Source organism: Oryx dammah, unplaced genomic scaffold (assembly GCF_014754425.2).
Source record: "Oryx dammah isolate SB20612 unplaced genomic scaffold, SCBI_Odam_1.1 HiC_scaffold_26, whole genome shotgun sequence".
NCBI lineage: Eukaryota > Metazoa > Chordata > Mammalia > Artiodactyla > Bovidae > Oryx > Oryx dammah.
Window position 1 is genome coordinate 70,163,110 of NW_024070210.1, and position 14,676 is coordinate 70,177,785.

Sequence of the window (14,676 nt, forward strand, 5' to 3'; positions counted from 1 at the left end):
GTTCCACCAGTGGGGCCTCCAACAACTGGTCAGTCCTACTACAACACTGGCCAGAAGGCTGGGTCCTAAACACAAAAGGTTTCCACTTCTTCACAACTGCCAGATCTGAATTCATCACCAGCAAAGTTCACATGTTCCTCCTGGCTATATATGAATACAGTTTTAGCCATAATTTGAAGTTATATTTACACTGTGTTTATAAGCACAGATTTAAGTAAGCATATGTCCAAGGCCTATAAATGAAGACATAACTATAAAAAAAAAATGTGAAAGTTTGGGGTTACAGGTAATTTCTTTACTCCTTTCCCCACCCTGGTTTTACTGTTATTTATGTAAGATAAAAATTCAGAGGGGAAAAATATACCTTTTCCTTGAGATATAAACAATATCCCTAAAAATGTGACTGGGTTTCATGTGTATTCTCAAAAAACACTACCAAACCAGAAAACACAATAGCACCTTATTCTTATTCTACAGAACTGTAGCTTCTGTTGTATTACTGTATGAGATTTTCCCGAAATTTAATGTGCCCAGTGTATCAGCAGCCCCAAAGAACTGTGTGTCCCAATATTTTAATAGAAAAGCTTGATTTTGATATAAGACACTTATATTCTCTTTTCAGTGTCATAACGACCTCTCGAGGCTTGCACTCCTTCTCCAGATCAGAGGGAGCCAGGAGGCCGTCTTCGCTGATACAAACCTCAAGGTGATTCAAGACAGGACCCCACAGGGGCCTCTCTGCTCCACACTGGTCCACCCACAAGATACCTACCTTGGCTTCCTCTCAACCTGTTCTACCAGTTAACAGGGAGAGAGGGAAACCCACAGGCAGACCCATTAGCTCCAGCTGTCCTGGCAAGCCTGCTTCACTCCATCGAAGTAAACTGGACCACACCCAGCTTTGCCCTACAAGTGACAGTAAAAGTGCTGGAAAATTTATTCTGAATATAAACTCTTTCAGCTCTGAGGTCCAGATATCAAGGAACATACACTGAAATCTATTTTCAAGCATAAGCACGCTGAAAAGAATCCAATGCAGGTAACACTATGGTGAAAGAAACAGACACCTTACTTTAAAAAGTTTTCCTCTTCGAGTTTCCCACACATAAAATTCTAACCACTTATAGGGTAGTCATCATTTCAGTGAATTGTGTCCAGTGAAAAAAGAGAAAGAAAGATACATTCACCATGAGGCTAATTTATGGTCTCACTAAATCCAGTGGATTGAAGGATTTCATTTAGTCGATCATGAATTCTTAGACCTAAGCAATTCTATTAAAAGCTCTTGATGGTAGGGGGTTGGCAAGGGGACCCTGAACTTGGGTCAGCCAACAAAAGCTTTCCCTAAACATTATGCTTTTATGAAATAACACACTTCCCACAATTTTGAAACACTAACATCAGTGAATTTGTCTCTCTAAATAAGAGGACAACAAAATTAATTTTTAAATAATTTTTTTTCAATACTTAGTATTAGCTGGATAAGACTAACACTACTGTATACAGATTAGAAAACGCAGGCTTAAAAAAAGTTATCCAAAATATACATAGACACTTCTAGGTCCTAAAGGATAGAGACCATCTAAACTCAATCCCAGAACTCCAAATCCCTGAGACTCAGCTCCTCCCTGCTCACTTGTCCACCTTTGTCTAAAATGCAGCTCTCATCCTCTTGGCTAAAAGATGGCATCTTCCTTCCAGATAATGACATGAAGGAAAAGTCTGTATCGTGATTTACAGTTTCCTGTATACACACTCAATATCCTTTTCTCCTGGTTTCTCTGTACTTTGCTCACTGATCCAATGTTAGACTCGGTTGAAACACCACAAAGTTAAATGTTCTCCTTCAGAATTTCTTTTGGAATGAAAATATGGAATATAACTCTGAGTTACTAAAATGACTACATTAAAACTGGACTGGACTGAATTCTGACAATTATAGAATGTCTCAGGAAGAAAACCAGAGGAAAAACATGTGGCTGCAAACCAAAAAAGCAAACAAAACAGCTTGGAAAGCCCATGTTCTTAAAAATCTTAATTTTATGTGTTCAAAAATATTCTTAGAAGGATCTTTCACTGGTTCTTGGCAGACCAGCACTGCTGTTTCAAGGGCTCTCAATAGAATTACTTTGGTCTAAGAGTTCACAAAACCCTTCAGATTTCTGGATTTAGTGAGCCCATAAATAAGTCTCATGTTGAATTTTAATTTAAAGTATTCTTCCTTTGTTTGCTTTTTTTTTTTTTTTCATTACACTCTGAATTATTTACAGCAGGGGTTCCTTTTATCTTTGTATTTTTTAACTTTATAACACCAACATTTACCACAGGCTCTGGTACATAACAGCTTTAAAATGATTACTTAAATGAAGGGTAACTCTCCTCCTCCCATTCCTGAGTATGCACACAGCCCATATCCGACACACACATTCATTTTAAGAGAAAATGTGAAACCAGTGCAATTCACAAACACACAGAATAAATATTCATTAAGACAGCATTTGGGTATATCCTTGTGGTGGTGGTCCAGCGGGTAAGATGCCACATTTCCCTTGCAAAGGACATGGGTTCAGTCACTGGTCAGGAAACTATGTTCCTACATGCCCACACTGTGGCCAAAAAAAAAAAGACATGTGAACACATGACTGAGCACTGCTAAAGGAAAGACTTTTTGTTTCCAATAACTACGGTGCCTATAACCAGTGATTTTAAGCTTCACAAGAAGAATAAGAGAGTAATTAATTTTTAAAGCCTAGAAATTTTGGCCATACTAAATACAGGAGAAACATCCAGTATGATCTGGCCTTTGTTGTCACTTTGATAAAAAGATCACAACATCACAAAGTTCATAACAACCAACCATTATTTTTAAAAGACATCAATAAATAGTGAGATTAAAAAAAAATAACAATAGTGAGATGGATGACCTCAGGGAAATAACATTCATGGCTAGACTATGAACAAATAAGGATGCCTGAAAAGAGCAGTGATCTGTTCATTATCTAATCAGTATCCTCACCCTAACCAAGCTCCTAACCTTTACAACATCTGGGTAGACAATGCCAAGAGGTAGTCATTGCAAGAAATCTGTGAAAGCCAAATTTGACTCTTGACTCAATCAGGCCAAATCCACAACCAGGAAAGGAGAGATGGTGGGTAACCTTACTGAAGAGCCATATGACTTCCCAGCAATCTGCAAGGCAATAAGAACTTTGAAATAGCTCTGAATACGGTGAGAAATATGGTCTGATCTACCTGTACCTTGACCTTATACCCCAGGATTTCAATCTGAGAAAACTCAGCATTTTCACATCTGCATCAGATGGGCTGAGGTTCAGCTGCAAGGGATAAAAAAAAATCCAAAATAACTTTGGATTGAACAGGGCACAGATTTGTCTCTTCCAACATAGCAATTCTACCCCAGGAAGCCCCAGGGACCACGGCTCCTTCCAGCTCAACACTCTGGATGGCATGACTAAGGTGCAGGCCTTACCCCCATAGTTAAGATAGCAGCTTCCTAATTCTAGGCAGCAAGTAGGAGAAGGGACCCTGAAGAAAAGTGGCAAAGGCTGTCTCTCAAGGAAGGCTCCACAGAAAACCCTCATGCAGCCTGCACTTAATCTACAACAGCCAGAACTCAGTGCCACGGCCACACTAGCTGCGAGGGAGCCTCTGTTCTGGGAAGCCTTATGCCTGGTCAAAATGGAGGACTCCCTCCCTATGGCAGAAGGAGAGAACAGATACTGGGGACTCTAGTTTCTGCCACAAGCCCAGGACTCTACAAGTGAACTCGACAATCATCAACCAAGCTGCTGTAATGATCAACAATGCAACGTGGCTAAAAGTTAACTCCCCACTTCAAAGTTGTCTTGATGTTCCTCTTATTTAGTAAATTCAAGCCACTTTCAACTTTGGGCATATGCTATTCCTTTGAGAGGGCTCTCCGGTCATTATTATGATGGATTTCAGTTCTCCAACACCATCGGTAAGCAACAGTATCTAGAGTTGGAAATAACACCGATTTTCAAATGTGCTATTCATTTGATAAAGGACAAAGCCCTCGCCAGTGTTTTCAGTTCAAGATACTATCTCCTTAATATAACATTTACTGTCTTTAGGAATGAAGTATTTGATTCTCAAAACTCAAAACTTTTCTCCCTCTTCTCATTTGAGATAATTATAATACTGGAAAAATTAAAAAGCAACTTGTTTTATGAGACATGAATGTTTCATTTCATTTCAAAAGAGAAGGAGGTATACCAACCATTCAACTGACCCACAATGATTTTCTACAAATCTTTTCAGTCTCTCTTCACTTCACTAAATCCAGTACTTGATTTTGTATGTTAAGTAACTACACATTTAGAAGCCACTCTTAGTAAGTGTTCAGTTTATGTATTCAGTAATTCAACAAATATTTATCAAGCATCTGTTTGTTAACACACTCCATGTGCTGAAGAGTGGACTCTCAAAAAGAATGTTGCATAAGACTCTGCCTCCCCAAGTTTTTGCTAAGCAAAAAACAGTTACTTTCAGAAATAAAGAACGCCCTACTGTTTCAGTACAGCATATACCTACTGTGTTCAGTGAGTACAGTAAGTTTCTAAGAAGTGAAAAGACCAAAAAAAAAAATTCTTCTTATACTAAGCTCTTTCAAATGACTTGATAAAATGTACCCTGGCACAAAATGGTATGCAGATAATTTGGGTGACATAATTCCAAGAGAATGAGTCAGAAGTATCATCACTCTTCTAACCTTGACCCTGAATTTGGTCTAAAACTTTCATAAGTTTTTAGTAGCATGTGAGAACAGATGATGCTGGAACACATGAAATGGCGACATTTAAAATGCATAGTAGCAAAAAATCATTACTTTTCCCACTGGATCACTTGAACTTTAATAATGTCTGACCTGGTTGGCTAATAAGTTCTAAAAGCAGACAGAGGAAAATTGCCAATATTAGATACAACTGTAATAATTTTTCATTTAGAAAGATTTTACAAGTTCTCTTAAAAACAGGTCACCAATTCCGTAGACACTTAATTTTCTTGAGATGGTACCCACTGAAGAGAACAGGTGTCTTAGTATATGCAAAACAGAATTCAGCTGACAACTAGACTTCATATATTCATATTATCCTTATACAAAAAGTAAAAATAAATACACACACACAGTTATATACACACCAATCCAAATCAAAGAAGGTGTGGCAAAGGAGACGTGAAAGAAACTTACTTATTTCCCAGTATGAACAGCACAAAAGCTCATTAACTGTCCAAAAAGGCGATACATTATATAGATGAGACTGGATAAAAAAGCTAGATAATCACACATTTATAATTTTCACATTACACAAATGAAAAGATTTATAAAGATACAATTTCAGAGTTTACCTTGCTTAAGTCACTTAAAAGAAGCAAAGTGACAAGAGGAGCAAGCAATTAGCTGCTTCTTCCAAGACTACAATTCCAAGCTGCTTTCTTACAGGCCCCTTGTTTTAGTCAAATGTCATTTCAACTTGCAGTTATCTTTGTGCTTTGATGAGGCTGTCATCTGTTTTGTCTTTAATGCAAATACCTGCTTACTGATTGAAAATTTCTCAGATTATGGTTTAAATGGTTGCCTAGATGTTGCTTGTAAAGGACTTGGACAATTCATTCACTCTTTAGGACCCCTGAGATAACATTCAGCCAGAATAGTTTTAGGGTGCGTGCCCTGCTCAGAAAAGTTAAGAGCTAGTAGCATAGTCACACAGAGACCTGGACAAGGGAGAGGTTCTCATTTAGTTTCTCTCCCAGAGATTGTCAGAAATTTCCTTTCACAGCTTTACAAAATCACCAGCTTATGGACTGGCAGGGCCCTGCACCTCTCTTAAGAGCTTTTACACAGCCTTCATTTATCTTCACAGCATCTCTGTGCAAAGAAGAGGAACTCCTGCTATTCACACTGACAAACAAGAGTTTCCAGAGAGTTCAGTGACTTGCCCAAGGCCATGCTATCTGACAAAGTGAAAGTGAAGTCACTCAGTTGTGTCCGACTCTGTGACCCCATGGACTGTGGTCTGCCAGGCTCCTCTGTCCATGGGATTCTCCAGGCAAGAATATTGGAGTGGGTTGCCATTTCCTTCTCCAGGGGATCGAATCCAGGTCTCCTGTATGCAGGCAGACACTTTATCCTCTGAGCCACAAGGGAAGCCCATGCTATCTGACAAGAGAGCTGCAAAACTGGCTTTGGAGGCCAGATCTCCAGTCCTGTCTTAGATCTGCAGGCCTGGATCTAGCAGCCTGGGGAAGGTGACGGACTCTTTGCCATGTTTACCTTAAACAACACATTTCATAAACCATACCTGACTATAATTGCATTTTTAAAAGCAATGGAACTCAGTTCAAGTTTTTTCAAGTTGATAGGGCCAGATTCTTTATAGTTATTTTTAAAAATTATACTTTTACTGAGTTGCACAATTTTTTATCTTTTAGCATTTACTAACATAGCTCATATCAGAATACCACTTAATTTTAGATGATACGATCAAGTTTATGTTCATAATTTTAAAAGGCAGAGGGAAATATTAAAATACATCTAACTTTTTAAGCTGTATTCAAGAGATGGCTTGCCAATTTTTTTTTTCAATTTAATATATTATCTGAAGAAAAATACCTTTCACCAAAACAGTATGTTTTATCAAACAGAAAGAAATTCATGAAAGAACAAGAATATTTTCTTTACAAGAAGGTTACAGATATTGTCACATTGATTTTCTATACTCTCCTTCTGGAAATAAGATCCTTTTAAAAGAATAAGTCAAACTTACCATCAAGAAACTAAAAAACTAGGAGAAAATACTTGCAGATCATATATATCTAATAAGGGACTTGTGTCAAGAATACACAGTACTCTTACAACTCAGTAATAATAAAAAGACAGCCTAAGAGGGCAAGAACGTGAACAGACAGTATTCCAAAGAAAATATATATACAAATAACCAATAAGCACAGGAAAAGATTCTCAACATCATTAGGCCCAGAGGAAATGGAAATCAAAACCATAAGAAGATACCACTTCATATCCAGAAGGATGGCTATAATAAAAAAGACAGACAATACACAAGTGTTGGCAAATATGTTGAGAAACTGGAACCTCATACGTTGCTGGTGGGAATATAAAATGGTGCAGACACACTGGAAAACAGTATGATAATTCCTCAAAATGTGAAATCATATTACCCAGAAATTTTACTCCTAGGTCTCTACCCAAAGGAAATAAAAAACATATGATAACAGGAAACTAACACACAAATGTTCATAGAAATGTTACATATTCATAATAGTTAAAGAGCAGAAATGACCAAATATTCACAAACTGATGAATGGATAAACAGAATGCGGTATAGTCACACAATGGATTATTCAGCAATAAAGAAAGCAATAACAAGAATGAATCTCAAAACATTATGCTAAGTTAAAGAAGCCAGTCATATTCTATACCACTTAAATAAAGTGTTCAGAAAGGTAAATCTATAGAGACAGAGAGTAAAACAGTGGTTGCCTAGGGCTAGGGTGAGCAAAAGTAGAAATGAAGAATGATTGTTAACGGGTATCCAGGTTCTTTTGGGGGTGATGAAATGTTCTGGACTTTGATAATGGTGATGGTCGCACAACACTGTGAATAAACTAATTTCTAAACCACTGAATTGTACACTTTAAAGGAGTGTTATGTATGTGAATTTTATATCTCAAGAAAAATTACAATGAAAAAATCAGTATTTATATAACATAAAATTATTTAATTTCAAATTATAAAGTAAATAGAAGAGGGAAAGAAAGCAAAGAAAAAGAAGGAAAAAGAAAAGTAGATCAATCTCAAAGAAGAGGTCATGATCATGGACCCATGTCTCCAATGAGACCAAGCCCCCAGATGGAACAGAGCCACATATACATTAAGCCACAGGAAGTAAGGTATTTGATCCTATATTCTATATTGTAAAAATTTTAAGCAAAATATGCTCTTTACTTTATTTTCCCATAGCTTATGTTAAACACTGTAAAATTATGCCCTCAAATTCTTCTGTGAACTATTTGACCAATGTTCTTCATGGTTCACTTCCCTGAGACACCAGAGAAGATGGTAACATTTCCATGAACACAATCTGGGCCCTTAAGCTATCTATCCTCAATTAGGGGTGCCACTTCCCATCCAACTGACAACTCAATAAGGTAATAGTGGAAACAATGGAATATGCACAAGATCCTTCAGGCTCATCTTCAGTGGGTACCAAGCACCATTACACCCCTGGAGAAGGGAATGGCAACCCACTCCAGGATTCCTGCCTGGAAAATCCCATGGACAGAGAAACCTGGCCGGCTATATAGTCCATGGAGTCTCAAAGAGTCTGATACAACTGAGCATGCACACACCATTACACCCGTTGTTCACAGGTTTCCAGTGATACCTAGAACTGAGTGAACACAGGGACCAACAAAAAAGCTGTTGTCACCATTACCATTGATTAACCCAGAAAATGCCACCAATCGCAGCAGAGAGTTAAGAAATCAATCCCTACTGCTTTAAACGCAAGGTCAAAAGTCTCTCTGTGACTTCCAACCTGTTTGGATTAATCCCTAGACAGGTGGCAACCATACTTACAGTAAATGAACCACCCCCTAATTGTACAAAAAGAGCTTGCTGGTACTTGACAGGTACACAGTTAAATATGATTATGCCTGTTGGGAATATAAAATCTGCAAATAATCCTTAGAAGTTAAGGGAATAATGAACTTCTGTAAACAGATTTTTTTAATTTAACAGAAAATATTCTAAAATAAAGTTTCAGTATAGTGTTTATTAGGAATTGAAACAAGCACCATGAGCAGGTAGATAGAGAGATACTGTGAAAGGGAATTAGATTACTCAAGACTGGTATTATTCAGAAGCTTTTTAACCTTAATCCTGTATGGCTTATTTTGAATGATTTTCCAACCAGATACTCAAAAGCAATTTCATTTAAGTGCTGCAGTCACAGGCTTACAGAATGGGGCCCCTGAGTGCTCCATCTCCATATCTCATGGGGGAAACCTCTACTGCCCGCTCATTCTTTGGGAAGCACGCTTTCCTCCAGGTGTACAGAGTTCTCCAGCATAAAACAACTTCTTTTCCCTATTCTCACCAACTTCAAAAAGCAGTCACTTTGTGGAAATGCAGAAGTCAGACTTTCTGTCTCCTTTATAAGCCAAAAAGGGTATCTTTCTCTGAAGAATAAAGCCAGAATCTCTGAAGTAATGCAATCCAAACCTCTGAAATATCATACTCAAATAAAGTGCAGTTATTAGTACACTATTTAAAATATATGATGTGTGAAGCATATCAATGTTCTATATATTTACATATAAAATACACAAGGACTGCAGAAGGCACAATATGGTTTGGAAAATCCAGCATCAAGGTTATCTGCTGTGACTTACTATCATCAGAGACAAGGAAGTGGGTGGAATTCTGAAACAAGGGTAAGATAACAGTCATGTCAAAAAGAAAAAAAAAAGTCCTTGTCCTGAAGCAAGCTAATGAAGCAAGTGATAAGCTACAGGTCAAATTTCCACTTCTACAATCAAAACTTATCACAGGAGCCCTTGAAAAGGGAGTGGATCTGTCATATGTTAATGACTTCAAGCCATTCCTTGAACTTCTAGGTGTACAGGAAAACTTAAAAGCACTTCACAACTCCTTGTGGGTATAATTAGCTTGTTGCAATTGTTGGCAATTCTCATCCTCAGCCTTTAAAAGGTCACTCCACTCTTTAAGATACCAAATTTGGAGTCACTCTACCTTCTGGACAGATTAAGCACACCCTACAATTACTATACAGCTGCACCTGTTGCAACGCTTCTTTCTTCAGTGATGTAAATGGGGACCGTCAACAACATTCTAAATTCTTGAGGGATTATCAGACCTCAGAAACCAAGCAGTGAGCAAGCCTGATGTCTGCTGTTGAGGTGATGGATGGTGGTCACAGCCTGACCACAAGCAGAAGCTGTGATCTTTATTCTTTATAGGCGATTCCAGCTAGCACAGGCACCACCCACTGCCATGACTCTCAATCTATAAGCAGTCACAGTGTAATTTTGCTATTTAACAGAACTAGGTTTTTCACAAGCTACTTGAGTTTCTACAAAAGAACAAAGAGAATTTCAAAAAAATGTTTTAGAAGTTCAACTAGCTAAAATAGGGTTATTTATACTTCAGTAAATCATGGTGAAGGAAAAATGCCACTGGTCACATATGAAGGAAAACTCTATTTTTATAAAGGTCATAGCTCAAAACAGCAAGTTCTCCTGTAATTTATCAATCGTTTATGAAAGCATTCTCACATTTCATAAACTGCCAATGATAGTAACTTCACCACTATAGTGCAAAATAACAATATAGATATTTAAAGAATATAGCTTTCAGTGAAAATCTATTTCAGAAAAGAGACATTAACTTAACAACCAGATTCATAAAGTTTGTGAAAATCTGATGTAACTGTTGGTAAAAAGCGGTTGAAGCAATTCCTAAATCCATAAACTCAGTTCTTCGTTCCTCCCTTCCTTCTTCCATCTCTTTCTTAATGAAACGGAAGTATAGAAGACAGGGTTCTAAAGTCCCCCTTTCCCTCAAGCCATCTCAATCATTAGTATTTTCCACTACATCACAAAAAAATGATTCTCTGGTAGCTGATATATGTGGCCACATTAAAGAAACACTGTAAAGCCTTCTTAAATGAATGATAGTATGCTTAGTAAATTGTTTAGGCAAAGTCTCTTATTCAGTTCAGTTCAGTTCAGTTCAGTGCCAACAAAGGTCCGTCTAGTCAAGGCTATGGTTTTTCCTGTGGTCATGTATGGATGTGAAAGTTGGACTGTGAAGAAGGCCGAGCACCGAAGAATTGATGCTTTTGAACTGTGGTGTTGGAGAAGACTCTTGAGAGTCCCTTGGACTGCAAGGAGATCCAACCAGTCCACTCTGAAGATCAACCCAGGGATTTCTTTGGGAGGAATGACGCTGAAGCTGAAACTCCAGTACTTTGGCCACCTCATGTGAAGAGTTGACTCATTGGAAAAGACTCTGATGCTGGGAGGGATTGGGGGCAGGAGGAGAAGGGGACGACAGAGGATGAGATGGCTGGATGGCATCATGGACTCAATGGACGTGAGTCTGAGTGAACTGCGGGAGTTGGTGATGGACAGGGAGGCCTGGCGTGCTGCGATTCATGGGGTCGCAAAGAGTCTTATTATCACCATGGTATATAACATATATACATATATTTAAGTCTTTCCCTCATATATAAATGCTTTTCAAAACATAATTGGAATTTTACAAAATAAGGGGTAAGCATTTCTTGAAAAGAATTTCGTTGTACTTCATTATTGTTAAGAAGGTACATTTTCTTCTATGTATATTAAATTCTGTGCACAAATAATTTTAAAAAGCTGACTGAAATAATATAAAAGTTAAATCAGGCTATTTCCAAATTAGCATTCCAACTCAAGTAAAGCTAGCAAGGTGCTAGATTACATTTTTACCATTCACCTCCAAAAATATTTTCACCTGATATTTACTTTACAACAAACACATACATTTCCGAGTAAAAATAATTTCCTGAAAGGAGACGTGTGTGTGTATCACTTCTAATATATCCTTTAAAAGTCATTGAACTAAATGATGGAATTGCCAATTCTTTTAGGTTTGCTATTGGGTCTATATAGTAATCAAATTTAGAAAACTATAAATTATATTTAAATTTGTTATTTACAAGCAATTAATTATAAAAAACAGCCAGGTGGCTTTCATTACATAAATTACTCTTAATGACAGAGACCTCATGCTGCTACTGTATTTAGCATTTGCAAGTGTCAAGCGCGCAGAGCGGTGTGTAACCACCCTCTTCAGGGTGGAACCAGTCACTGATGTACAAGGAAAGCTACCTACTGCCTAAGTTTCAGATTACATCCTAACCAGTTGTTTGAATCCGCAATATTCTCAAGGTTTTAATAACCTGTCTGCTATAGAAACTTGTAATAATATTCTGTTGAAACAGCTTTAAAACCAGATACATAATTACTGAACATCAAATAACGTGTAACTACACTTAGCTACTCAAAACCCTCTTTAATTTAAACATGAACAAAAAATATTCAATCAGTTCTCACCAAACCAAGAAAGATGTCTCAGAAATGTGGCTTTTCAAGAATTTAACCTATTTCCTCCCATTACAAACTGTGCAAAAGACAATAACTTTTTGCAGAGCTCTGTCTCCCGACTTTACTCAGCCTTTTATACTGATCCTTCCAACTCTACTGTGGGTGTAATTTCCTTTCAGAGGAATGAAGAGTTTGAGCTCTTAAATTTATTTTGAGATAAAGCATGAGTTTCAGTGATATAACAGGGGAAAAAGACCTCATATTGTTACTCTGAATTAAATGCAATTCTTCAACAAACAAAAAGTCCACACCAAACACAGGAAGCAAATAAAAATAAAGGAAGAATTTCATTCTACTTCAAACTCTATCCCAACTAGAGGCCTAAACAAGTAATTCCATCCTCCTCTACAACTGCCATCAGAAAAAGGAAAAAGTTTTATGAAAATGCTTCTTAAGCTGCAGGATAAAATTCTGTAACTACTGTAGTCTTCCTTTCTAAACAGAAAAAATTTTAATTAACTAAAAATCACATACGGAGCTACCTCTATGGTATTCAAAAACTGGCTGATACCTAAGGCTTCACTTTTCCTCCTCCCTTAAGACGTGTGCCTTTCAGCAATTTCATCACTTATTCACCACCACCAGAGAAATGGGTAATAGAAATGATGGGGAGGAAATGTATTTTAGCTCTGAATACTGACTTGGAGGAACTCAGGAAGGGTGGGGGGTTTGGCGGGGGCAGGAGTAGGGGGCTTAAAGAAGAGTCTACATACTTACCCAGTATGGGGATAAAGCAACAGAATGAAATTTTTCAGTGAGCAGACAAGGACAAATTAATCAAACTATTTTTGGCCAAAGTAATCATCCCAAAGAAGGAGTAGAGGCTGTACACTCACTGCCAATGATGCTGCCTTTACTCAAAACAGAACTTGTATGTGGAAATCACCTCAGAACAACTTCACAGGCTATACAAGAAAGCCAGCCTCACAGTCACATCTTACATCTTATCAAAATACTGGAGGGCCATCACATCTAGAAACACAGACAAATATACAGTAAAAGGCTGTTACTGAATTATAAAACATGGCAAAATAGTGATATATCCAGACTTTATGATTGTTTTGTAGCATTAGCTCCATTATTTTTCAAATCTAATGATGTTTGCCTGTCTCTGGACACCAGATTCATTCGCAAAGTACCACAGTTTGTCACCACTGGAGATATTTAAAAGACAGTGTTATGTGCTCTAAAAATACTTTTAACAAAGAGTCCCCAAAACATCTCGGCTATCATTAGAATGTGTGTCCAGTAGGAAACACATTTATCCTAGTACTTTCTTTTTTAAATGACTCATGATTTCATAGTTGCAATACATGAGGAAGGAAAGTTTAGTTATGTGTAAACACTAGAAGAGTTGACTGAAGTACAAAACAGAGGGGCTAACAATTTGGCCAGTACTGAGGGAACAGTGTCAGACTTTATTTTTTTGGGCTCCAAAATCACTGCAGATGGTGACTGCGGCCATGAAATTAAAAGATGCTTACTCCTTGGAAGGAAAGTTATGACCAACCAGCATATTAAAAAGCAGAGACATTACTTTGCCAACAAAGGTCCGACTAGTCAAGGCTATGGTTTTTCCTGTGGTCATGTATGGATGTGAGAGTTGGATTGTGAAGAAAGCTGAGCGCCAAAGAATTGATGCTTTTGAACTGTGGTGTTGGAGAAGACAAGATCTTGAGAGTCCCTTGGACTGCAAGGAGATCCAACCAGTCCATTCTAAAGATCAGTCCTGGGTGGTTCTTTGGAAGGAATGATGCTGAAGCTGAAACTCCAGTACTTTGGCCACCTCATGGGAAGCGCTGACTCACTGGAAAAGACCCTGATGCTGGGAGGGATTGGGGGCAGGAGGAGAAGGGGACGACAGAGGATGAGATGGCTGGATGGCATCACCGACTTGATGGACTTGAGTTTGAGTGAACTCCAGGAGTTGGTGATGGACGGGGAGGCCTGGCGTGCTGCAATTCAAGGGGGCGCAAAGAGTCAGACATGACTGAGCGACTGAACTGAACTGAGGGACACCACCCACCAAAACGACCAACACCTTCCACCACAGCGCAATGAAACATTCATGAGTACACACAGTTAAGAATTAACAGTGTGGGGAATTCCCTGGTGGTCCAGTGATTAGGACTCTGCTCTTTCACTGCCAAGGGCAGGGTTCAATCCTTGGTTTGGGAACAAAGATCCCACAAGTTACACAGTGAAGCCATAAAGAAAAAAAGAATTAATAGTATATGAAATTCATAGTGCTCTCTCTTGTTATTATACTATAATTCTCATCAATGTAACAAAATTTTTCATGTCTTTTTAAATCTCAACTAGGAACAAGGGCTTTACCCCCATGAACAGAGTATAGATTTGAGAACTGCAAATCAGTAACAGGCTGAGTGTTTTGGTGTATGACTGAATGAATGTTTCAGTGGTGCTATGGGTAATGAATGGTCA

At 38.0% G+C, this 14,676-nt stretch overlaps 1 protein-coding gene across 4 annotated transcripts in view; it reads right to left on the reverse strand.

Moving 5' to 3' along the window:
• Positions 1-14,676, reverse strand: part of CDIN1 (CDAN1 interacting nuclease 1) — a 232,919-nt gene that overhangs the window by 195,656 nt on the left and 22,587 nt on the right. Inside the window, exon 1 of one of the 4 annotated variants that reach the window (XM_040226983.1) lies at positions 12,949-12,970. The exons of the other annotated variants lie outside the window; for them this stretch is intronic. The gene's annotated coding sequence lies outside the window, so the exon portion shown is untranslated. Of the gene's footprint in view, positions 1-12,948; positions 12,971-14,676 lie in introns of those variants that run through there. 4 annotated transcript variants of the gene reach the window in all.